The following is a 286-nucleotide window of genomic DNA, read 5'->3' as shown; positions in this document are numbered from 1 at the left end:
TCACAGGATGTCACAGGAAATATATCTACTGAAAAAGATGTAAATCCTGTAAAAATGCAATGATTTTAAAAGACTGATCTATCTACAGATGCATCTTTCACGTCTGACTGTTGTAAAAAATAACATCCACTTGATATCAACACATTTTCCCACGGCCTTTGTGGGAAAAAATGAAGCTGCTACAAAAATGAACAAGAAACTGACTGAAAAAATCAGGTTCTAATCACTACGGAAGCAGATCCAACGGAACACAGGAAGGAGAGAAAAGGGCGTTTTTGGTGATTTT

Source organism: Penaeus monodon, chromosome 30 (assembly GCF_015228065.2).
Source record: "Penaeus monodon isolate SGIC_2016 chromosome 30, NSTDA_Pmon_1, whole genome shotgun sequence".
NCBI lineage: Eukaryota > Metazoa > Arthropoda > Malacostraca > Decapoda > Penaeidae > Penaeus > Penaeus monodon.
This window is presented reverse-complemented; position numbering follows the sequence as displayed.